At 36.6% G+C, this 26,875-nt stretch overlaps 1 pseudogene across 1 annotated transcript in view; it reads left to right on the top strand.

Moving 5' to 3' along the window:
- LOC309646756 (metalloendopeptidase OMA1, mitochondrial pseudogene) overlaps positions 1-15,978 on the top strand; it is a 42,507-nt pseudogene extending 26,529 nt beyond the window's left edge. Inside the window, exon 3 of the transcript in view lies at positions 15,310-15,978. The product of the transcript in view is annotated as a metalloendopeptidase OMA1, mitochondrial pseudogene (transcript). The remainder of the gene's footprint in view (positions 1-15,309) is intronic.
- Positions 15,979-26,875: the final 10,897 nt, after the last annotated feature.

Here is a 26,875-nt window from a genome sequence, read left to right as displayed (position 1 = left end):
CTCTCTATAAAAACATTCTCCTTTGTGTGGAGGACTTGCCTGTGTCTCATGGTTGCAGACCCCAAACTGCAGTTCTCTGCTTATCATGAATAAACCTGTCTTTGCCGGAGAAATATCTGGCAGTCTATTTGTTTCCGGTCAACACCTTTCTGTAATTCAACATACCCGAGATCAGATCATAGCTGCAAAGCTCTTTGTGAACTTAGTCAGTGTGATTCTCCAAAAAGTAGTAATAAATGTTGGGCTGTGAATATTTAATAGGATAATCCATGAGAGCAATTAACGCAATAACTTGACTATAGAAAGGAGTCAGTCGATAAGTAATAGCAACAATACTAAAATGATTAATAATAATTTATTTTTTCTTTTCTTTAGAATGAAGTAAATTTTGTTTCTCCCTATAGTTTCTTTCTTTGATGCTTATTTTGTCCTGGAATTCACATAAAACAAACCTATTCCATCTCCATGTATGTATAGACTGTCTATAGAGAACACTCAATAAATATCTTAGGAGGTCACCTAAAATAAAAACAATAGCTACTAATAATCATGTTTTGTTTTGGTCTTTTTCTTACATTATGTAACATATTCATGACAGTTTTGTAAGATGGGTTATTGAATTAGGTTTTAACATGTGAGGATACTCTGGTCCAGAAGTTTTCATTTCAATAAGAAATGGATACAAGATTTAAACCTGGACTACCTCGTTGTTCCCTTCCCAATATGCTTTTCTACCCACCAGGTTAATCTAGATTTCTGTTTCAGGAAACAAATTGCAAACACACAAGGGACTTGGTGTATTACTTTCCCATAATTTTGTAAGCAGTAAATCTTGAGCACAAAAAAATTTTTTTTAATTTAATGGTAAAATTTTAGGTACCAATGAGGATCAATGGGAAATACATTTATTTTGAATAGAGTAATTTCTAGAGTCCTTTAACTCATACAAAAAGATATTAGTACTTATAGACATACGTTTGAAGATGTTTGCCATGTTTGAAATCTTGGAATGGATTCTGATGATGTTACTGAAACTGGTTTAAACGGAGAGTTTGGGATTTAGGGCTTTTACCAAGCAGCCTGACCAGCTGAAGGCAAAACATGTTTATCCAATATAATCTTGTAACATTTTGAAGACCTGGAATTTGAAGGTGACATTGCATATTTCACAAGTTTGCAGTTGCTAAAAGCCACAAATGTTAGACACTCAGGAAGAGTACAGGTTGGATGTTTCAATACATTTGAATTCAAGGTGATAACAAATGCAACATTTCTTTGTTTAGCTATAAGATTTTGAACATGAATATAATGGGCCACAAAGTTCTAGACTTGAATTTTTACCCAAGGGGATATATTACCTGGAAGTATGATGATTTAAAAACAATTAATCAGTGTATTTTTTGCTTGCTAGTTCAGTAAAAGTAAAGGAGTTAAATTCTTCCCATAGGAGGATAAAAGACAATCCTGTAGCTCTCTCTCCCTCCTCTTTGGCTCAGGCAGTTGTGATTACCTTTTCAGGATAACAATAGCAAGAATTCACAAAACAGACAGATATGCTGGAAACCCTGAGTATGAGGATCACTTTGGGCATGAAACACACAAGGGAGGAATGTTCTGGCACCATCACCACATGTGGTCACAATAACGACAGAGGGAAAAATCCAAAAAAAATTTTATGTATATTCATTATGCAAAATAAAATTCTGTTCTGAAATGTTGCATGGCTTCCATAAACAATTGTATTATTTGAAAAATAACAGAGCTACATGCCTCTGATTTATGTGAAATCTTGGCTTGGTTCTTCTCTCATTTTGAAGAATTTTTAGACTTTCCCTCATATTTAATTATTTAGTAAATTGAAGAATACCAAAGAAAGATTATTTTGTCCCACTGAGAAAAATCTCAATATTATGCAGTATATATTAGCTTCTCTTTTTTAAACAGAAAAACAGAAACAGATTTATAATCCTCTCCAATCTACCTCTCAAATAGCCAGAAGGGCAAGAATCAACCTGGCAGAATGACAACCAAAATCGCTCTTCTAGTAGAATGTATATTCTGGGGTAAATACTGAAATAAACAAGAAAATATATAACCTCAAAGTCTTAAGCTATGAAGAAAATAAAATAATACAGTGTAATAGAGAGTGGCTTTGGATGTATTCATTTTCTATTTCTGCATAACAAATTGCCAGAAATCTAGCAATTTAATGCAGAACAATTTATCAACTCACAGGTTTCCTAGATCAGGAGTCTGGGCATGAGTTAACTGGGCCATCTGCTCAAGGTCTCATCAAGTTGAAATCAGGATGTTAACTGGAGTTATAGTCTCATGTGGAGCTCAGGGTCCTCTTCCAAGCACATTCATGTTGATGACAGAATTTAGTTCCTTGCAATTGTAGGACTAAGGTTCTTGTTTTCTTACTGGCTATTGGCCAGAGGTAATCTCAGCATCTTGAGGCCATCCTGAGGTCTATGCCATGTGACTCTCTGTGGACTCTCACAAAATGATTTTTTACCTCTCCCATATAAACAGAAGAATATTTCTGCTTTCAAAGGACTTGCTTGATTATGTCAAGGCCACCCAGGATAATCGCCCTTTGGATTAATTTATAGTCAACTTACTAGGAGCCTTAATTACATCTGCATACTCCCTTGTGCCAAACAACATGGCATAAATCATGACAGTGATATTCTAATGTATTCACAGGTCTTATCCGCACTCAAAAAGAGTGGATTGTACGTGGGTATGGGTAATTGTGGGTCATCTTAGAATTCTTACTACTTCAGTGCATAGTAAGCCCACAACTCTAACTAGCATAGCCAAGAAAGACTTCCTAGGGATGTCATATTTGAGTTGAAACTTGAATGTTGAGAAGCAGCCAGCCATATAATAATCATAGAAAAAATATTCCAGCAGAAGAAACGACTGTGTGAAGTCTCTGCTGTGGGAGATAACTTTGTAGGTATGGGAAACAGAAGGTCCGAGTGCCAAGGGAAGAAGGATAAGATCACGGAGGAACTTGCAGGTCATGCAAACTTCAACTTTTAAGATAATTAGTGGGCTGCATTACATGATTCATATGAAATTCGAATTCAGTAGGGAGCTCAATGGAAAGTATTAGGATGATTTAAGCAGTAAAGTACCATAATCTATTTCTTTATAAAATTTCAAAAGCTTTTGGGTTGCTTTTCATAATTACTTTTTACATTTAGTAATTAAAAATGCTTGCAGAGTTCAATTACTTAGTTGAAATGGAAAAATTCTTTGAAAAACAATAAATACCAATACTCATGAAAGCAGATATAAATAACCTGTATAGCGTTATATTTATTTTAAAAATTGAAATATAGTGAAAAACCTCATGCGAAGAGGACTCTAGGCCATGCTGTTTTAATAGTGAATTATACCAAGTATTTAAGAAAGAAAAACACAATTCTTTAAAAATTCTTCCAGAAATTTGAAGAAAGTACACATCCCAAATCTTTCTATAAGGATAGTGTTCTTTGAATACCAAAGCCAGACAAAGAAATTATAAGAAAAAGAAATTACAGACTTATATGCCTTATGAATATGCATCCAAAATTTCTTAATATAGTTTTGCTAACTTAAGTCAAATCATATATAAAGGGATAATACATCATGATCAAAATTGTTATATCCCAGTAATGCAAGATTGGCTTAATATTTTAATATTTGACTTCATCAATTTAATTAACCAGATTAACAGGCTAAAAAATATGATTATCTCAGTAGATGCAGAAAAACATGTATCAAAATCCAATATCCATTCCTGAAAAAAAAGGTCTCATCAACCTAGAAATAGAAGTCACATTGCTTAGTCTAATAAAGGGCATCTATGAAAACCATATACTTCACACCACATTTAATGGTAAAAAACCCAAATGCTTTCCCTTGAAAGTTAGGAACAGAGAAGAATACTCAGTCACTTCTATTCAATATTGTAATAGATGTTTCAGCCAGTGCAATAAGTCAAGAAAAATATAATGACTTGGGTGTCTATATATGCAGAATAAAAAATGCTTGAATTCTTTTCCTTCCTGAAGATCACCAGCTTGCTTGGATATGTTTGTATGACTTTCAGTCTCCTTTAGAATAAGGTAGGCCTTGGCATCACCTCAATCATTTTTTTCCTTCAATAGTTGAGGTAAAGGTAGAGGAGAAGGAAAGAAACAGGTGCATGGTAGATGACAGTGGCACCATTCTGATAAGCAAAGCACATTTACTTTCTTGTTTCCAGCAGCATGGCTGATGCACATCATTTAGTATTTCAAAGATACTTTATCTTTTCTTTCCTATTTAAAAACAACAAATGCTTTTGGGAGAAAAAGACAGTATTTATTAAATGTAGACTGTATTACAAGTATTAGTATATAGAAGCTACTCATATTATATTCAATAATTATTAATTTCAATCTTATTTCAATCTTATTTAATCATATCTATCCTATGATGTAGGCATTACTAATCCCAGATTTCATTTTCTAACCTTAGTATGACAGAGATCATAAGTGGCAGAGCTAGAATTTGATCCCAGTTCCTTGTGACTCCAAGTCCCCTGCATGTTCTCTTACACAAACATCTTGCTACTCATGTCAATGTTCTCAGTCAGCTCTCTCCAGCCAAAGTTTTAAATATGTATAATTACTGCTTCTAATGTAGCTGTATTAAAGCAGTTTTGAAGTTAAATGAACTAGATAATATATATTAAGTCATATACGTGTGGGTTTTCCAATATCCTTCTTTCATTTTCAGCCTGAAATAGAATATTTGAAGGGTTATATTTTTATATTCCCTTGCTATTTCTATGCTGCGATTTATATATATATATCTTTGGTCTGTGTTCTGCCTTTAATAGCTTTGGAATACAATACAGAAAATATAAATTATACATTGGACATAATAATATTATAGAGCAACACAGTTGGCCTGGTGGATCAAACACAAGGTTAAGTGTCGAGAAACTTGAGTGGAACATCTCTTGACATTTAATGCTTACTTTTCTTTATTTCTTTTCTTTTTTTGTTCTTTTTTCTTTCTTTTATTTTCTTTCCTTTTTTGGTTTTAAACTGCATAAGCCTTCTCTTCAAACAACTTCTTTAACTAATATCTTGGCTGTTTCCTTAGCTCCATCCCTTAGCAAATCTGCCAGTAAAAACACTGTGACTTCACTCTCTGATTTTACCATGAGAACTCTTCATTTTCTCCTAAACATCTCCGTCTTGGGCTTGTCTTTCAAATAATCCTTGTTAATGTGAATAATTGACAAGGCAACAAGCATTACACCAGGCATTTAGGAAGATGCTAAATAAACTAAATAAATACTAGTTTTGCTTCCATTTCTATTGCCTTGAAAATTTTATTTCACAGTCTTTTCTGTCACTGCATTATGAGCTAAAGGAGAAAAGATAAAGAAAAACAGTTGCTTTTATCACTGACTACTTGCCCTCTGCTTCAGATTTTCCTCTTGTAAGAAGACATATTGATGATTTTGAAATATATAGAAATAGCTTCATAGCCTAGGATCAGTGGTCCAACTAATTGACTTAAAAGATATGAATGGATTTATTAAGGGTATATTAAGAGTACACAAACACTATATGTAATTTCTTTCTTATAGAACTTACAATCCTTTTAGTTTCTATTATAGGATTTAACAGATAAATGAAAAGAGAACCAGAGATTTAAAGAAAATCACCAGAACGAGTAAATGTCAATGCTAAAATTTGAAATTGGAGATTTCAAGTCTCTCTGACATCAAAAACCCTTATTAGTAACATGACATTTGGCATGTTGCTTTGAGCTTCAGATTTCTCAGTTGAAAAGGAAGGTGGGTGGTGGTCATTCATTTCATTCTGAAGTATTTATTGAGCTATTATATGCTAGACATATGCTAAAGATATAATAGTAAGCTAAGCACAGAAATGATGTGTAACCTTATAGGGTGACAAATATTAAAATACTCATACTGAAAAATGAATAACCAGAAACTGATTTCAGATACTCTGGAAGATAGAAACACGATTCTATGTTTCATTCCTATGCACATAAGGAATGTTTGGAGTAGGGATAGAGGGGGAGAAGGTGGGCAAGTTTCCCTTGGGAAGTCCTGAAAGTGAAAATAGTGGGAGCAGATGTTGGTGGTGAGAGGAGCATGGCTTTTTCAAGGACCCAAGTTTTGTCATTGGAACTGGATGGAGTGTAAGGGAGATTTCCACAACAAACTCTTTCTAACCAATGCGGTTGTTCTGTGGTTTAAAGTCAAACAGGGGCAAGGCTAGCCAGGGGAAAGTGCTTTGTAAATTAGGAATCACTATGTTAACATGAAGGTTTGTGGAAGTTTTGCTGATTTCTTATTTTAAATGACTAGAACGTTTCCCCCAAACTATTCTTAACGTCTTAGCGTAGAGTGGAATCTTTTCATGGCATAAAATTGGGGTTTATGGAGGAGCTTCTGTTTCAACAGTGACAGAGCTGGAGACAATTCTCAACAGACGTTAGCTTAACTCCTGGGGTGAAAATGTGCTTCAAAGCATCAAATATGCAGCCCCTGGCTGTTTCTAAAGAAGCTACCCTCAGACTGACAATTCTCATTTGTAGTTTGATTAACCATAAATGTGGGATTCTTAGCTGAAGTGGGGAGAGTCAGAGAAACCCAGGTTGTTTCATGAGCCAGAGGACAGAGAAGAATTCTCCCCACTGGAGAGTGAAGGAAGCAGTGGAGAGAAACATATAAGCTGGTGACTGATGGGTTGGTAGGTGAGTGGTCCTGCAGCAAAGACAACAAATTTCTGCCTGGGAGTCTTGCCCACCTTCCTCCCAGGTTTGCTTTCTAGTGAGGACTGCACCACACCCTCTTTCCAATGCAAGATATGGGGATAGCGACTCATCTCCTTCCCGATCAAAACTATTTTCTTTCACTCAGAGCACCTAAGAACAATTGCTTGCTGAATACAGCTTCCAAATATGTATGTAAAAGTTCTTAAGACTCCTGGCTTGACTGTGTTGGGGGTTTAGGAGTCTACCGTCAGGTACTGCGTGAAGTGTTTAATGTTGCTTCTGAAGACTGTTATCGCTTGATTTAACTTGGCCCTCTGTAAAGGAAAGGCAGCACGGGGCCTGGTGACATGCATGGGCAAGGGACTATTGCACTGGTGCTACCACTATAGTTCATTTGTCACCAGGTAAGCAATTTATCAACCACTCAGAGCCTCAGGATCCAGCTCTGTGAGACGTTTAACCAGACAATTCCCTTCTAACTATAAAAATAAATTCCTTATTTAGAATATTTAATTTTAGGTTTAAACTAAAAGAAAACAAGCTATCTAAATGATCATGAATGTAACAGGTAAGGTTACCCTTTTGTAATGAAAAAACACCTCCTAACTAAAGTTCATACATTGTTACATCAGAGACAACCTGGTTTCTGAGGATGAGCATGGGGGAAGCAAAAACAAAAACAGACTGGGGTGAAAGTCACAAGACCAGGTTCTAGAACTCCACTGCTGATGAACTGTGTGCTCCTTCATCTCTGGCCCTTGACCTGGCTGAGACTGAGTTTCCTCATCTGAGAAATCCTATCCTACCTTTTTTTTAAAAATTAATTTTTATTGGAGTATAGTTGCTTTACCATGTTGTATTAGTTTCTACTGTACAGCAAAGTGAATAAGCTATACATATACATATATCCTCTCTTTCTTAGGTTTCCTTCCGATTTAGGTCAATTACACAGAGCATTGAGTAGAGTTCCCTGAGCTATACAGTAGGTTCTTATTAGTTACCTATTTTATACACAGTATCAATAGTGTATATATGTCAGTCCCAATCTCCCAATCCTATCCTACCTTAAGGACAATATCAAGATAATAATCACGATGTGTTTCTGTAGCATTTGACATTCTATAAACTCTTCCTCATTTGTAATCTCAATTCCTTCACACACCACCTTTCCAATGAGGATGGGAACACCCGCGTACAGGAAAGTTACAATTTTTTCCCAGGTAACAAAATCCCATTGTTCTCATGTGGCAGAAACACCCCCTGACCCAAGCTCTTCAGTGAAAATGTGTCATACTCATGTAAATATCTCTTACTGCTCTAAGAAAAGAAACTGTTCAATTTGCCCATGAGAAGTGAAGGTGAGGACCCCAGGGAGGGGAACAGTGGCTTGCGGGGGGCGGTGTGGTGAGGCTGATCCATGGTGCCTATGGGTCCCTGTACTCCACCACTACACCTGTATTCCTCCTCCTCTATCAGACCCTCCACCACGCATGCTACTGTCCATTATACCTCCCTACCTGGGACCAGAACCCACCTCATCTGTTTTATCTTCTCCACATTTTTCTCCTTAGCAGCTTATATCACTGAGACTTCCAAGGCCCTTGTTAGAAGGAGGTGGTTAGGGATAGGGGACTACAGTCATTGTAAGTAACATGGTCAGAACCTAGGCTTACTTAGTCCATGGACCATTATCCCTACTCAGTGCACAGACTTCCATTAAGCAATGCTTGAAGGACAGATAAGGTCATGATCAAGGTCATTGATGCTGGAAATAAGTTGCTAAAATGAAAGGTCATGCAATATAATTTTAAAAGTTTCTTATATCACAAAGTCATTGAAAATGCTAATAGTAATGGACAGGTGCAGGAATTATAGAGCTGCAACCATGAAGATTGTGACTTTGCATTCCTGCTATGTAACAGGTTAGACAATCTTCATTCATTCATTCAAAAGCCCTTTGTAGATCATATTCAATGTGTCAAGTAACGTGCTGGGGGTTTTAAGAACAAAGACATAGGCTCTGTTTCAGGGGAGTACAGACATTAAGTACACATGACACATGTGCCCCTACTTCTACTTTCATTCTTCTGGCAGACCTCATGAGTCACTTACAGCACAGTTGCACTCATAAACTATCTCAGCATAGTGTAACTGATTTCAGGGTTGGTATGAGTGGTAAAACTTTTTCTTCTAGTGCTACTGCAGAAACATTCATGAATATATCACTGAGCTCCTACGCTGTATTTGAAGTCCACTAGAATGCCCAGTTTCTGCTACATGAATATACATACCAAGAAAGGATAAATTCCACTATCAATATTTTATTTTATTTTATTTTTCCTTATCAATCTTATACTCAGCTTTCTAAGTGGCTTTCTCTTCAAATGCCCAGTTTCTGACATTTCTAGTGCCCTTCACATTGGGAAGTTTGCAAATGATTTTAAGGAAGAGTTGCATGGATATTAAAGACAAGCTTTTTGCTTCTTGTATGAGGATAGCAATCTCTTTCCACTCAAGCATGTCTTCAGTGCGAATTTATGAAGTGCTTTGTGCCTATTGGACACTGCAGATTTTGGGACAATGAGAAACCATTTCTGACCTCAGTTTAATGGAGGAGACATGTATGAAAATAAATACCAATCATAATAAAGCAAAGATAGAGGAATGTACAAAGCTCTAGGATAATCCAGGGGAGAAAAAGATTAATTCTGCCAGCGAGCATCATAAAATGTGTTTAAAGGGAGGGATATTTGAGCTGGATCTTGAAGGGGAAGTGGAGTGCAGTAGGCTGAGAGGATGAAAATAATCTTCCTAAGAAAAGGAAGAACAGGAGATCCAAATACACTGAGGTTTGAAAATACATCATGCAAAACTAAGGCTGATAAAATAGTTTGTGCTCAGATTATGAACAGACTAGAATGCCAGGTTCATAATATTATAAATGAAAGAGCAAATAATATCCCTGACTTGTTTATTAACATTATTTCCAGTTTGTGTATTTTCTAGGCTGATTAAATGTCCACAAGCCAAGGAACTATTGGTTTCTGCCACTAAATGAGCTGGTTCATCAACATGGGAAATCTTTTGTGACCTCCCAGAAGGAAAAGGAAGAGAAGGAAGGGAGGAAGGAAGGAGGAAAGGTAGCAGGGAGGAAGGAAGGAAAGAAGGGAGGGAAGGAGGGAGAGAGGAATGTAGAGAAAGTGAGAGTGAGGGAGATCGAGATAAATTGTAACTGAGAGAAAAGAAAAAAGAGGAGAAAGTAGAGAGGGAAAGAAAAAGTAAAAAATCATTTGGATTCACTGCCAACAAGAGTTAGGAAAGCTGATTTCTTAAGATAAACTGAAGTAAAACAAAATATGCTCCATATGTTGAAACTGTATACTTAGTTTGAGATAAACAAAAACATGTTTGGAGAATAGCTGCCATAATTAAAAAGAAATTAAAAGAAAGAAAGAAAAACCATCTGGGGATAAGTACATATTTAAACTCACACACACACACGCACACACACACACACACACACACACACACACACAGAGAGAGAGAGAGAGAGAGACAAAAACACACAGTGATTCCAAAACTTGAAGTTTTTCTTGATTTAAGTAAACTCTCTTGTTGCAAAAGGGCATTGCATCAGTCTTTGCCCAAGCACCAAGCAACTTATGTTCCACACTGGAGCTATACAGAGCTACTCAGCATTACTCAAACACCAAAAGACCTTTCCAAATCCTGTCCTTTGCTCCTGCTTTCTTCTGTGCTGTAAACACACATATTCCCTTTTCTCTCTGGCCGACTCCAACTTCCTCCTGAGTGCCCAACTCAAATGTCACCTTCTCCTAGCAGAGTGCCAGACACATGGCAAGGTTGATAATGGCTTCCTCATCTGTGAACTTTGTGCATGTGTATAAGTTTCCTGTGGCTGCCATAACAAAATACCACAAACTGGGTGGCTTAAAACAATAATTTATTGTTTAACAGTTCTGGAGGCTAGAAGTCTGAAATTTGAAAGTCAAGATCAGGTTTGGTTTCTTCTGAGGACTCTGAGGGAGAATCTAGTCCATGACGTTCTCCTAGCTTCTAATGATGGCTGGCAGTCTTTTGTATTCTTTGGACTATAGGTGCATCACTCCAATCTCTGCCTCCATCTTCACACGGTGTTCTCCCTGTGTCTCTGTGTCTTCACATGGCCATCTTCTTATAAGGACACCAATCATGTTGGATTAGGGCCCCACCCTATTCCAATATGACCTCACTTTAATTCATAAGTCACATCTGCAATCACCTTATTTCCAAATAAGGCCACTTTATGAGATACTGGGGGTTAGAATTTCAGCATGTCTTTTGAGGGACACAATTCAACTCATAACAACAAGACACTAATATAGATCTGGTTTCACTGAAAATGTATGCATGTCTGTGTCCCCAATCCCTAAAGAAGTTGATAAGAAACTCCTTTTCAAAGATTATATATATACTTTAACCTAGTGTTTACAAGACTAGCATAGTCAATTTAGTAAATTCATAGTTCATGTCTTCTAAATTGAATTACATTTTGAAAATTATGGACAGAGTGTTTCTGATTAAAGCTAAAAGAAGGTTAAGAGGTAGTTAAGTCTACACTTGAGGGGAAACACACAGCACATGGTGACACTTTTGTCATTACAATTCCAGACAGAGATTTCTTCCTCTACAGTAGGCAACATGGCAGAGGAGAACTGTTGCCTGGAATAACCTAAAGGGATGAGCATCTGAGAATGAAAGACCCATGTTCAAATATAGTTCTCTATAACTACTATATATGTAGCTATATAGTACTGATACTATCACTTCTCCTCTGTTTGCCTCAGTTTATCCTCCAAAGATGAAAATTAGACAAGAAAGAGAGTGACTTTAAAATTTAAAGATGTCTAAGAACTCTTTTTTCAGATGAAATCTTTCTCAAAGCCCCAATTTAAATAACAGTTCTTTGTGAAGCTGCCAGAGATCAGGTGAAGAAAGTGAGCCTGGAATGCCACTGGATTAGTCATCCCCAAGGAGTCTCCACGGAAAGTTCTAAAGAATTCTAGAAACATAGATCTAAAACTACTCAGTCAGATGAAAGTCCAGTTCATATATAGTCATAGACATAGAGGGTCATCCATTAAAAAAAGAAGAAGGAAGAAGAGAAGGACAAGGAGGAGGAGGAGGAGAAGAAGAAGAAGCAGAAAAAGAAGAAGGAGAAAGAGAAGAAGAGGAGGAGGAGGAAGGGGAGAGGGAAGGGGAAGAGAAAGGAGAAGGAGAAGGGGAAAGGTAGAAAACGTATTAGAAAATAAGCTGCTAGGGAGGAAAATTGTAAGGAGGGCCAAAGATCTTGGAAAAATTTTTCACAGCCATAGAAAGGTATTTCAAAGCATCCTCCCAATTTTATCTTTGTAGTCATATAGTCAATTCTAAATTAGGTTAGCCATATTTTTTACAAATAATGAGTTCTTCTGGAGCAGCCTCATTTGTGTTTTAACCCCCCAGTACTTATTCACTGTGACAGACGCATGATGGGTATTGTAAATGTTTGCTGAATGAATTAATTAATGTATTGGAGAGTCTGTTTCAAACTGTTTTAAAGTTTTCAGGTAATCTTGGAAATGTATCAAGATGAGAGTAGGCATAATTTGAATGTCAGTATTCTATTGAATTTGTATAAGAGAAATGAAATACTGAGGTCAAATCTCTAGTGGCTTTATATTCCAGATTCAATACAGTTGTGAAGAGGGAACACAGAAAATAGACATTTTTTCGACCTTGTCTTGGAAATTAGCCCAAGAGCCAAATGTTTTACTTATTGGTATGTTTCTTATCTCAGACCATAACTAGTAAACATTTCAGATCACACATACACACAATGTTTGTTTGTATTTACTGTAATTCCCTATGCAACTCCAGATGCTTGGACCATTTAGGCATCTAATACATGTTTGATGAATTAAGGAATAAATGAAGGGACACGAATAAAATGAGCTAAGATTCTGACATCCATTAGCAAGCTGTTACCAGTTTTCATCAGCCTAGTTTAAATGTAGGCCATCCATTTGGAAAAAAGGAATGGAAAAACATGGTACAAAGAACTGATCTGTTCAATGCTTTTGAATCAATACTTAAAATATAATCACTTGTAAAACATTTCATACGGCATGAGGTAGAATACTGGGTTTTGGCTCCGGGTTTGTCCCCACATTGCTATGTGAGATTAACTTTTTGGCTAAGAAGATTGAGCTTGGTCTCACCTACATTAATATATTCTGACTTTATGGAACAAAGATGAGATTTTCTTTAGGTCTGATATTGTCCAATATGATTCTGACATGGTTATATATGAGGATGGACCATTATAATATGTGTACATCCCAGGCAGCCTTTTAATTTGGTATCTCTGGTAGGCAGGCATCATCTCAAAGTTTTACATTAAAGAAATAAAATTTTGTCTCTTTGATTAATTTCTAGGGACAGTTGTAGAAAAAAATTCACCCTCTGTGCCTCAAGCAACACACCTCTGGCTCCATACTTATACTGCACTCTATATTCGAAAGATCTGCAATTAAGTGGAGACCTTCTTCTTCTTTTTTTTTAATTAATTAATTATTTATTTATTTATTTTTGGCTGTGTTGGGTCTTCATTGCTGCATGTGGGCTTTCTTTAGTTGCGACGAGCAGGGGCTGTTCTTTGTTGCGGTGCGCGGGCTTCTCATTGCGGTGGCTTCTCTTGTTGCGGAGCACGGGCTCTAGGCGCGCGGGCTTCAGTAGTTATGGCATGTGGGCTCAGTAGTTGTGGTTTGTGGGCTCTAGAGCACAGGCTCAGTAGTTGTGCCACATGGGCTTAGTTGCTCCGTGGCATGATCCTGGACCAGGGCTCGAACCTGTGTCCCCTGCATTGGCAGGCGGATTCTTAACCACTGTGCCACCAGGGAAGTCCAGTGGAGAACTTCTTCTTACAAGAAAGTTTTATTGGGCATTATTTGAAAGTGGAACATGAATGGGAGTGGTAAGGGATTGCACTTACAGCTCATGTAGCTTATCAAATGTTTTTTCCAACTATATACCATACTGCCCTGAGAATTCTGGCAAATTAAGCATTCTCCACCTCCTGACACTTCCCACTCACTTTGTAAATTATTTCCCTGATTGATGTCAGTGTGACACGCCATGTCTGATCACGCATTTATACAGCAGCTTAAAACTCACAGTGCTTTCATTGGCTTTATCTAGATAGAGTCTCCAGGTCTTAGTAGAATTAGCTGGTCAGATTGATTTCTGCTCATTTTTCAAGTAGGGAAATTGAGTCTCAGAGCTTTCAAGATTTATGAAAGGATAGATAATGAAAATGGATGGGATAGTGCCTTGAATCTGAGCATTTGATTTCTAGTTCAAGGCTAATTGACTATACCATAGTGCTCTAATGAGCGTTCAAGAAATCAGATTTCAAAAAAAAAAAAAAATTAGCTTTTCTTGTTCATAATTCTTTCCTTCAACATATTGACTGAGCATCTATTATTTGCAGGTATTGTGTCTGGTGTTGGTGTTCTAATGGGAATCGAGCCAAAACCTTTTCTTTCATTGAGTTTACAGTAAGGCAGAAAAAGATATAGACAATTGCAAAGCTTACTAATTCACTCAGAAAAGCAAATAAACAAACACAGTCACTAATTGGAGGGACTCATCACTTTTGCCACTGTTAGGATAAATCAAGCAAAAGAAAAATAAGCTTCATCTGTGGATTGTAGTCTGCTAGTAGAAATTGTGTTTTCTTCTGATTTAATTCACTGACCAACTGGAGAAAATGTAACACACTAGCTGTAACCTCACCAGACTGTCATTTAGTACAAATGAACCATATAGTAAGTCAGTATCAGGGCCTGGGACTAAATCAGTGTGAGAAGTTGACTTTTCTGCTTGGAAACTTTTATTTCTATAGGACTTTAAATAACAAAAGAACAGGATGCCTCTAGAGTACCAAAAGTAAGGAAATTTGGATGATTACACAAAAATAACTGCATAGAATGACTCTTTTTCAAGGCACCTACTGATAAAAGAAGTTGTGTTCATCCCTGCTCTTTCAATATTGCAGTCCTTCCCTCCCTCACACCCTTCCCCCTTGGCATTTGGGATTAGCAGATGCAAACTAGTATATATAGGATTTATAAACAACAAGGTCCTACTGTATAGCTCAGGGAACTATATTCAGTATCCTGTGATAAGCCATAGAAGACAAGAATATGAAAAATAATATGTATATATAACTGAATCACTTTGCTGTATAGCAGAAATTAACATAACATTGTAAATCAGCTATACTCCAAGAAAATAAGAAAAAAGAAAGAAAGAAAAACACCCAATACCACTGTTAAGGACAAGACGTTGTTTATCATCTAACTGAGCACAGTAAAGATATCCTAGGGATCTCTGAGATTATTCATGTGGTTGATTCCCCAGATAAACGCCTTTGTGATTCCAATTTTAGTATAAGTGCTGAGCCAGCACTTCCTTTGTGATTCCAAATGGACAAATGTTTATCTTCACTGGGCTTTTACATAGTGTAACTGATATTCATCAACTTTTCTTCCTTCTGGGCTATGAAATAGAACATGCAGTGCTTGGGCAGGCTGCAATAAAAGACTAGCTTGATTGATTTATTGGATTTCTTAGGTTTGATTTTTCACACAGTGATTTGGGCCACTTGTCCTTGAGATAGTTTGGCACTTTTGAAAAAGTCTGCATTGCAAGAGTATATGTTTGATTGACCGAACAGTAGAATATTGGAGGCTGAAGTTGACAAAATTGGACTATAGTTTGCTGCAAAGTCTGGTGTGGATGTCAGAGCCAGTCCAGTGTTTCAGCAGCAGAAGGAATTTGCAGGTAGCCTCCATGGTCATCCCAAGTTTTCAGAACGGTTATGCACACACCCTTCTCACGGAAATTGAGCTGAGCGCTTTGATAGATGCGTACCACTGGCTCTCTGTAATTGCCTACTGCTTTCTGGACCAGACCCTCAATTACTATTCAAACTCGGCATGAAGCATTTTCTTGAAGAATCAGAAAAAGAAGACCTAAATATCACTGTTTAAAAAAGTGGATACTCTTCCCATTTAAAAACAGGAGCAAATGCCATTAACATACAGAGTGGAGAAAAAAAAAACCGGAAGTTGATTTAAAATGTTTGAGACACGGGACATGTAGAATGCAGCAATCTATCATTTTTATATTACTTTTTGAAAAATGATGTTTGACATGAAAACAAAAGTGGATAGTCAGGGTCAAGCCATCTATGTTACAGGCGTTAACTAAATTCCTCTGATGTATTTATTTTTTTATGAAACGCTGATTATTTTAATCTATTTTAAAATATCTTCAATGAGGAAAATGTCACAGAATAAATTTATATTACACTTTAAAAAAATTATTAATTGCATCTCTACTGTGTGCAAGGGATTACTCTAAGCCTGTGGGGAAAGTGACCCAGAAATCAATCCATCCTTGCAGAAAGCCTGTTACTTAGTCGCTGTGAAAAATCAAGCAGCTCAGCCTTAAGCCTCCGTTTGGAGGATGCCATGTACCTGGCTCGAGAATGGAAGAGAAGCTAAAGATACCTTGGGGTATTGGCTTGATATTTAAGAAAACATTCAAAATAAAGTCTTTTGCTCAATTAGCAGACCACCTCAGTGAAAATATACTCCTTCAAGTGACCATATTTACCACTTAATTAGAGATCTTACCAGAACCTGTTTTTCCTTATGTCTTTTGTTTGCCAAATTCCTTTTGCATTACTTTTCAATGGATGGTAGCTATTCTCTCCCAAATGCTGTGCCCAGAGTGGGGAAACAACATTCCTACACCTTTTCTTTATCTTTCTATGCTTAATTTTTTTAACAGAACTTATTTTTTAGAGCAATTTTAAGTTCACAGCAAAATTGAATGGAAAGTACAGAGTTTCTATTATGTCCCCTGCTCCCCTCCACCACATACACCCTCCCCTGCCATCAACATTTCACACTGGAGTGGTATATTTGTTATAATCAATGAGCCTACACATCATTATAACCCAAATCCACAGTTTATATTAGGATACGCTTATGGTGTTTACATTCTATGCATTTTGACAAATACAAAATGACATGTATCTACCATTATAGTATCGTATAGAATAGTTACACTGCCCTAAAAATCCTCTGTGCTCTGTCTATTCATCCCTCCTGGGCCCCCAACCCCTGGCAACCACTGATTTTTCTACTGTCTCCATACTTATGCTTTTTTTCCAGAATGTCATATAGTTAAATCATATAGTATGTAGCTTTTTCACCTAGTAATATGCATTTAAGTCTCCTTCATGTCTTTTCACAGCTTGATAGCTCATTTCTTTTTAGTGCTGAATAATATGCTGTTGTATGGATGTACCACAGTTGATTTACCCATTCATTTACCGAAAGACGTCTTAATTGCTTCCACATTTTGGCAATTATGAATAAAGCTGCTATAAACATTTGTGTGCAGGTTTTTGTGTGGACACAACTTTTCAACTCATTTGAATAAATACTAAGGAGGGTGATTGCTGGATAGCGTGATGTAAGATTATGTTTAATTTTGTAAGAAATTGCCAACCTATCTTCTAATGTGGCTGTACCATTTGGCTTTCCCACCAGCAATAAATGCGTGTTCCTGTCGCTCCACATTTGTGTATTGTTAATGTGCTAGATTTTGGCCAATCTAATAGGTATGTAGTGGTATTGCATTGTTGTTTTAATTTGTAATTCCCTAATGACATATAATGCAGAGCATCTTTACAAGTGCTTGTTTGCCATCTGTGTATCTTCTTTAGTGAGATATCACTTCAGAGATTTTGTCCATTTTTTACTCAAGTTTGTCCATTTTCTTATTGTTGAGTTTCAAGAGTTCTTTGCATATTTCAGATAAAATCTTTATCAGATATGTCTTTTGTAAACATTTTCTCCCAGTCTGTGACTTGTCTTCTCATTCTCTTGATCTTTATTTTTTATATATGTTTTCTATGTGCAGAAGAAACATGAGTTTATTTTAGAAATTTTGGGTAATATAGATAATTTAGATGGGAAAATTGATACCTAAAATGTCCTCCGTGGTAATTGGCTTGTTATCTGGTCTATCACTAAAGGACCCTCAACTTTACAGGAAACCAAGTAATGTTTCCTTCAGGCAGGACAGACACGTAGACAAACTAGGAGCTCTCAGAATAAAAAAGAATATTCCTGCAACTATAGGGTAGGTCAGGCTAAACCTGGAGAAGTAAACTGAATAATTATTCGTTCTTAATATCTATAGGCAAAGTGATAGAGACAATTAGATATTTCTGGCACACAAATTATTACCCCAGAGGATATACAAAATCTACAGAAAAAGAGTCATTTTTGAGTCTTAGTGTAATTTAGGACTATTTTATTAACCACACCCTAGGAAGTTCTTCATGTATTAATCAGCAGCTCTTAACTGTGCTCATGTAAATAAAGAGGCAAGTAAAAGAAAACACCAAATGAATCATACTGATTCAGAAGATTGTCACATTAATGAATGCTGTGAAATCTTTGCCTTAGAGACAAGAACTCGAACACAAGCAGAACTAATATCTGGCCCTGCTCTCATAGAAGTCAGGACTCCACATACTAAGTCAGAGAGAGAGAGAGAGAGAGAGAAACATTTGCACTCTGAGACAAACCAAAGCAAAATAACACAAATAAAATAAGCACACAGAAAAGTATTATTCTGTCAATCACTAGCTCCAAAATAAATACAAACTTGAACTTTTTCCTACAATGTTAATAAAACAAACATTACCCTTGTAGATATGATAATTATGTGAAAAGAACTGCTATTGTTTTCCTCCATGAGAAGAAAATCAATAATCTTTGTAATCCTTATAAGATCTTTTTTCCTTTAAATTTTATTTGTATTAAAAAATGTCTGACATCTTCCATGTTACAATTACAAAATTAAAACCAGTATTTAAAAGTAAAAAATAATTGAAAGAGTACAGACCAAAAAGAAGTGTCTGGCACAGGATCCCAAGTTATTCATTTGACAACATGTTTCTTGAGCACCTTTGCCATTCTAGGCACTAGGAATGAATCTGTGAACAAAAATACAGTGATAAAAACATAAGGGGGTAAACATGAAGCATGATGGCATTTCACATCAGATGGTTAGAGAAAATCGCTCAGATAAAGTGAGATCTGAGCAGAGATGTGAATGAAAGAGAAAGTTAAACAAGCAGAAACCTGTCAAGAAGATTTCTAGTACAATGAACATTCAAATCCCTGAGGAGTTTGCCATACTGAAGGTACAGCATAGAGGCCAGCATGGCCAGACCAGAGTGAGAGTGGCTGAAAGTAGCTCGAGATGAGCCAGAGCCAGATCACATAGAACTTTGTAGGTCATGGCCAAGATTTCAGATTTTCTTCAATTTAATGAGAAGCCATTGGTACTCAACAAATATTTGTAATTGATTGAAGCAATAATATATCAGGGGGGAAAAGCTCTTAGTGTTGATACACATTTTCAATAGTCATCTAATCCAAGATTTCTCAGTCTTGGCACTATTGACATTTTGACCTAAATAATTGCTGTCGAGGCAGTCCTATGCATTGTAGGATATTTAGCAACATCTCTGGCTCTATCGCTCCATGGCAGTAACATAATTCTTCCAACTGTGGCAAAAAAACTGTCTTCAGACAATGACAAATGTCCACTTGCCCCAGTTGAGAACGACTGATCTAATCCAATCCATTTTACAGACTCAGTAGCTGTGAGGTTAAATCACTTACTTTAGGAAAACAAAGTCAGTTCTACCATTAAAGAAGGAACTAACAAAATTATACACACACACATGCACACATATATGTTTTTAAACACATATAAAACACATCATCTAGTGTTTTCAACTACCTTGTGAGAGTGTTACCTTTATTCCCATGTATAGATAAATCACTTGACCTCAGAAAGGTGAAGTGATTTGAAGTCCACTTGTGGCTTGAACTCAGATCTCTAAATTTCTGTCTACTTTAGTAATAAACTGTCAACTTGGGATGCATTTGAGAAGACAATAACAGAAGCTTCCTTGAGTTTTTTAAGAGAACGTCATTCAATGCCAAGTCAAGAGATAGGGAGACAGGGACCCCTGATCGTCCAATCCCACTTTACTAGAAAGGAGAAATAAAAAAGAATTGGAAAGTTAATGCAAATTCTCATTTCCATTTGTTTAATCTAAAAATAGTACGAAAGACCTTACTCTATGACTATGCCATACACCTGGGCTGCTGTGTTTTGACCAGAAGTTGTTTCAAAAGGGCCTGTCTGAAACTGTATTGAAAGGAAATTCTCAGTCTCTGTGGTCTTCAATGAGAGAGGTGCTTATTCTACTTGTTTCTAATTCACCAGAGGTTTTATTACTTCAACTCCCAACAGATTATTGGGTGGATCGGGTAGGAGGGTTTCAAATCAAAACAATTTGTGGGTTGGGGGTTTAGAGTTTGTAGGACTATTATTTTCTCTGTCTCTCTTCCTGAGAGAGACTAATGTGTCCAGGAAGCTGAGAGAAGCCTCTCTGCATCTCTGTTTACGGTACAGTATTGAGCCTTGATGGATGCATTCCTAAGTTCGTAAGTAACGTAGAGGGCTGGCATGGGGAGTGGGGTGGCGGTGGGAATGAGTGGGACAATAGCATTAAGATAGAAAGAAGTCTGGGCAGAAACTGTTGGTGTCTCGCTCATGTCATATCAAATTTACTTCCACACACAGATGTCTGCTTACTACGAATCCCTGTGTCTCTGACCAAGGACTTCTTTTCACTGCTACAAAATGCCCTGGCTAGAGCAAGTACTAACAAAATCTTCTAAACACAGCTCTCAGACTTAAGAATAACATTCATGCATAATTCTTATAACCTGGCATTATAAGTGAGTGAAAAATAAAAGAAATATTAGAGACCATACCAATAGGTAGAATGTGGCTTTATCATGGTAGCTTATTTAAAACCAAGAAGTGGAGGTGGTGAATGGGGGGAGGTGGTATCAGCCCGACCATCTGCATAATGACTCACGTAAATCTGAGTCTTCCAGGCTGACACGCTATTGATGGTGCATCCTCTGTTAAAAGTGGCCCGATAAAAATGCTAAGTATGAATTCACAGAGAGATATATGAATGGGGCAACAAATGGTCCAGTACAAAATTGAAAGCCTTTGCTTTTTTTAAACAATGTTTAAATTGAAGTATAGTTGATTTACAATATCATGTAAGTTTCAGTTGTAAAGCACAATGATTCAGTTATATATATATAATATAGTATATAGATTCTTTTTCATATTCCTTTCCATTATGGTTTATTACAGGATACTGAATATAATTCGTATGCTATAGAGTAGGACATTGTTGTTTATTTTATATGTAGTAGTTTATATCTGCTAATCCCAAACTTTTAATTTATCCCTCCCCCTCTTTCCCCTTTGGTAACCATAAGTTTGTTTTCTGTGTCTGTGAGTCTCTTTCAGCTTTGGAAATAAGTTCATTTGTGTCTTTTTTTTCCTTTTAGTTTCCACATGTAAGTGATATCATATGATATTTGTCTTTCTCTGTCTGGCTTCACTTAGTATGATAATCTCTAGGTCTATCCATGTTGCTGCAAATGGCATTATTTCATTCTTTTTATGGCTGAGTAATATTCCATTGTGTGTGTGTGTGTGTGTGTATACACATACACATAAATATCTATACATACCACATTTTCTTTATCCATTCATCTGTTGATGGACATTTAGGTTGCTTCCATGTCTTAGCTACTGTAAATAGTGCTGTGATGAACCTTGGGGTGCATGTATCTTTTCAAATTAAGGTTTTCTCTGGATATATGCCAGGAATGGGATTGCAGGATCATATGGTAGCTCTATTTTTAGCTTTTTAAAGAACTTCCATACAGTTCTCCATAGTGGCTGTATCAGTTTACATCCCCATCAACAGTGCAGGAAGGTTCCTTTTTCTCTACACCCTCTCCAGCATGCTTTTGCTTCTGTTATGTTTGCACACACAAGTAGAGCTTCCTTCAAATTTAGCTCGAACAGGGAAAGTGACTTAGGCTAAGCTGGAGGACAGGATCAAGTACTCATGCTTTGGAGGGAAAAGCAATGATCCTGGGGACAGGTGGAAGGGAAATCCATGGGGAAGCAGAGAGCAAAATCCACACACAGCTGGATTCATGCGTGACAGAGACGTGGAACAAGCTTTCTCTGTGTTCCCAGGGTCATGGTTTCAACATGAGCTATTTAACCTGGGCTGCTAATCCACCCTCTCTGTTCACCAGGGTGACTGGTAAGAAAGCTGAAACAAAGCAAATAGCAGGCCAGTCTTCACTCACTTCCCCAATGATGGGTGCAATGCATTCTAATGGTTGTTTCCACTCTGATCCTCCCTGGGCCACACAGGAGCTAGCCTGAGCAAGACAGAGTGAAGTAAAGAAATAAAGTGACTAGTTTTACTTTCCTATAGCACTGAGTTGTCCTTCTTGCTGGAGAAACAGATATTCCTCATTCTAGAAAAATCCGACACATAAGTATCTAAGCATTCAGAGCACTTGATTTGTTTTGCAAAGTGATTCACAGCAGGTTCCTATTAAATAACCAGTGGAGAAATAGCCAAATAAGTTTATCAGATGCCTATAAGTAAGGCAAGGGGCATTTCGTAAGCTTTTCCTACAAATTAAAAATGAAGGTTATTCTATAGGATCTAACCATATTTGATATTTAAGAATCAACTTAATATTCAACTTAATAGTGATATTAAGTTTAATAATATTTAACAATTGACTTAATATTCAACTTAATAGTATTGATATTAAACTAGACTTTCCAGTATATGGCCTTTTTTAGCATGGATTTTTCTGGAGAATCAAAAAAACAAAATATTTGTGAAGAAAAAGAATCACCAGAGCCTAGTGTTTGTGATTCTGTTTAATTTTAAACACTCATTCAGAACAATATCAAGGTTTTTTTTATTTTTTCCCCTTCTTTTTCCTGTTCTCATGATTGATTTATAGATTAGGAAAATTGCCAATCTAAGAATTTAAAATTCCATTTCTCCATTTCTGAACCGTTTCTCTGCTATGATACATAGGATGGATATTGGTCATAGGCCATATATTTTTCTTCTAATTCCAACATCTCCCTCTTAGAGAGACCTCTAACTCCATCCCTATTGGAAGGATAACCTTGAATCCAGGTTCACTGAAGCCTACATCCAAGTTGATCCTAATGGGACACTGCAAATGAGAGCAGAGTGTTCTTATTTTGGAGAACAGCAACTTAGTGGCCAAAGAAAACAGACCCACATTCTCTCTTCCTGAAATATCTTCACCTGGCTATGATCTAGTCACTCCCTCATCTTCAAAACAATTTCTCCAATGTTACTATTATAGTAAGGCTGTTTCTAACCACACTACTTGAAATAACTTTCCCTAGTACTGCCTATCTTACAGGTTTACCTCTTTTTCATCTTTCAGCACACTATGCATTTATTTAATTGTTATGTTTATCTTTTTTTCACCCCCAATAAAGGGTGCCTTTCATAAGGGCAGAGATTCTTGTCTGTTTTCTTCATTGCTATTTCCTTGGCTCCAGAGAGTATGTAGCTTGAAATAGGCACTCAACACATGTAGAATATAAATGAATGAAAATTGCCATTATTCCTATTTTATACCTGAAAAAATAACAGTGGCACTTGGAAAGGACAAATAATTTGTCAGCTGTATGGCTAGTGAAAGGTAAAGCAATTCTGAAACCCCAGTCTGTCTGCCTTCAAGCACATGCCTCACTGATTACACTACATTGTTTTACAAGCGCTTCTCTGACTGTAATCATTCCACTTGCTAGATGGGCATTTTGTTTGGTTGTAAAGAAAACCCATTCTTTGGGCTTTTCGTTCCCTATCATTTCCTTATTAGTGGCCTAATGGACAAAGCCAGGGGTGTACTAGGTTCATATGTTGTGAAGAAAAAACAAAACAAAACTATTTTGTGGGTTTGTTTTAATGTTAGGTTCACAAAGTGCAAAACAAGCTAGCCAAAAAATTTTGCATTATTTTGGAAACCCTTGCATAATCCATAGGGAAACAAAATACAAATGTTCTGGTTATTTTACATGGGGTTTCAATAATATTTGATGACTAGAGTCCGTAGGGCTTTTTCAAAAATAAGCAATGGGAAGTTGGGCTGAGTTAAGAGAGAAAGAGTTGCAACCCCTCCTGCACAATACTCAATCACAACAAGCTGCCTAATAAACCTTCTATGAAAGATTTTAAAATATGGCGACTTCTTTTTTAAATCTCATAAACATCAAAAATATTTTAAGATAAAAATGTTCAAAGTTCTAAATCTATGTAACAAACTACTATTCCACCTAACTATGGGGGGGGGGGCGGATTATTCTTCTTGGAGGACAATCAGCCATCAAAAATAGGCCCCCTTCTCCCTGCCCGTATCTTTGAAGCTCCACAGGAGCTAGTCCCAACCTGGACTGACAAAATGCCAAGTGCCGGGCTTCCCTGGTGGCGCAGTGGTTGAGAATCTGCCTGCCAATGCAGGGAACACGGGTTCGAGCCCTGGTCTGGGAGGATCCCACATGCCACGGAGCAACTGGGCCCGTGAGCCACAACTACTGAGCCTGCGCGTCTGGAGCCTGTGCTCCGCAACAAGAGAGGCCGCGATGGTGAGAGGCCCGCGCACCGCGATGAAGAGTGGTCCCCACTTGCCGCAACTAGAGAAAGCCCTCACACAGAAACGAAGACTCAACACAGTCATAAATAAATAAATACATAAAAAGAACGTGAATTTCTAAAAAAAAAAAAAAAAAAAATCTTATCAAAATGCCAAGTGCCTAAGGAGGAAGAGGTTCTTTCTACACCATTAGCGCCCTCATTTCTGGAGTCAATGAGCTCACCTCTTATACAACTTTGAAACAACAAGATCCATCTCCTGTCCTATAGCAATAAAAAGGCCCTGTGAAGACTCAGAAATTATGACAAAGGCATGTTTTTTGTTGGTTCCATTTCAAAGAGTAACATGCACTTTCAGACTGACGTTCTTGCTCTTGTTAATGTAGCTCTAGATGATCAATGTCTTTTATATCTGCAAGGTTATTTATTAGGTTGAAAATTTAAATAGAAATTTAAAACTTAAACAATTTAAAAATTCAAATTAGAACAAGAAAACATACTCCTAGTAATATACAACGACTTATCCAGTTCTAAGTCTTTAGTGGATGGATGTTTAATCAATCTAAACATGACATATAAACTTTGAAAACTACCTCAAGAACCACTTTCTCCAAGAAACTAAAATAAAAATTGCTTGCAGTGTGTAGGTATACGGTTTTAAATGTTGATAAGTCTGGGATGTCAATTTATGAGTAGCTTAGTAACTTAGCTATGCCATGTGATAGCTGGTATAGTGAAAAGAGAAGATGTTGAAATATAAAACAGCTGTGTTGGAATCACAGCTCTTTCAAGCCTACGTTTTAAAATTGAGATTAATAATTGTTACTCTAAAGGATTGTTGCAACTGTTTGTGAATAATTATTGATAAGCGAATTTCTTCCGAAAATGTAGAAAATACGGCTATGAGGTTTTGTTTAAAAACACAAGAATTGAAATTGTAGAGTTTTATGATGAAGAGTGACATCTTGGTATTTTTTTTCTGAAAAGGATAATTATTTAAATATGTAGTTACAGTTAATATGAAATCTATCAGACAACTCAATCTCTACAATTTATGGATGAGGAAATATGCTGCCCATGTACAGTATGTATTGGGAATCTGTGATATTGCTAAATAATCCTATCATAGATAAATTATCTAGTACATTTTAATTGTTATTTGATGCATTGTCTTCCTAAAATATTTTATATTTTTACCATTTTGTATTTATATTTGCTAGTAGTGAAACTTATGGAAAAATACCTATCAGTGAAGTGGTCACAATCTGTGAGGTTGAAAAAAAAAGGAGGAAACCACGAATATTATATTCAATCTCTGATAACAGAGAGTAGCTATGCCAAAGCGTTGCTTTAATCTGGGACATTTTCCTCTAAAGTTCAGCTTCAACTAAGACAACACACTTCCCAGGCTTTTATAATAAAAGTTAGCAATTTTAATGTTTTTTTTCTTTTTTAGACCCAGAAATGTATCAGTAAATTACGCCTTATAGAAGCCAATCAAGGTATAGGTACATACTGACAGGCTGATTGACTCAGACACATAAATTTACTGCTGAGAACTCTGACCATAATTTCATTTCAGTTCAATGCACATTTACTAATCAAGGCCCTGGGCTATGTGTTTGCAGTAGAATTATAAATATAGTTAATGGACCCTGGATGAGTTTACTGAATTACAGAAGAGATACTCCAACAAAGAAATAATTCAAAATAAGCTACGAGATATAATCGTTTTCAGAGACAATTAATGGGAACATGGTGCAGCACTGACTAATCCTTAAAAAATCAGGGAGAAGTTAGATATATTTTAAAGCTCATTTTATTTCATATATATATATACATATACATACATACATATATACATACATACATAGAGATCCATATATATGTAATATATATTATATATTCTTATCTGTGGAAAAATGAAGGGTGGATTAGTCGTCTTCTCCAGGTAATAAAAATGATGGAAACATCCTTATGCTCTTCAACTGCTCTGTGTTAAACCCTTGTTGATCACCTTTTAAGTAGAATAAAAGGGATCAGTGAGATTACTGTGAAGGGCAGGGAGTCTTGAAGACTAAGAGTGGAGCTCATATGTCATGTATATACTGCCTTAAAAATTGTTTTTTTAATATGATTTAAAATGAAAAATGGAACATTGAAATCCGATAAGATTTTTTTTTTCGTAATTGAGGTTCTTTTAAAATCCAAGACCAGTAAGTTTCTGCAAGCTTCCTGCTGTGGTTAACTGTGAATAACCTTCACAGTTAAATCTCACAGATTGACAAAGTTTAGGCAACTAAGATACATGATCCAGCTCTC

Source organism: Balaenoptera physalus (genome assembly GCF_965194825.1).
Source record: "Balaenoptera physalus genome assembly, chromosome: 17".
In the NCBI taxonomy this organism is placed as follows: Eukaryota; Metazoa; Chordata; class Mammalia; order Artiodactyla; family Balaenopteridae; genus Balaenoptera; species Balaenoptera physalus.
Note: the sequence above shows the minus strand (reverse complement) of the source record. Positions and strands in the feature narration are given on the sequence as shown.